Genomic DNA, 469 nt, shown 5'->3' on the forward strand with positions numbered 1-469 from the left:
ATGTCAGCTACATGATTCATGTTTCTTTCTGTACATCCTGTCGAGAACGCAAAGAAGAAAGTGTGCTTTGTCGATTAAAACGAACTGGAACTAACGGACCGCAGATATGTTTAGAATATCAAATTGATTTCGAGTTTTAAATACATAGAAGAAAATTTATATTTCACGGAGCTTTCCCTTGATCTATAAGCATTCAATGTAAAATCTATATCACGAGGAAATTATCATGTCAAGAACTCCTTGTTATCCAATCAATCTTTCTTCAGATTATTGTCTTGAAGACTCTCACATTCTAAGTATTTTCCATTGTTTGCTTTATCTTGATTCATATGACTTCTAAGACTGAGAAACTGCAACCATTTTATGTCGCCAAATAACTCATCAGGCCGAGAAATAAAAAGGCCGATGTCCAAAAATGGCAATTTTAAGGTAAGTCTACCACCGAACTGGATTTTTTTTTTGCTTTTAT

This window comes from Penaeus monodon, chromosome 30 (assembly GCF_015228065.2).
Source record: "Penaeus monodon isolate SGIC_2016 chromosome 30, NSTDA_Pmon_1, whole genome shotgun sequence".
In the NCBI taxonomy this organism is placed as follows: domain Eukaryota; kingdom Metazoa; phylum Arthropoda; class Malacostraca; order Decapoda; family Penaeidae; genus Penaeus; species Penaeus monodon.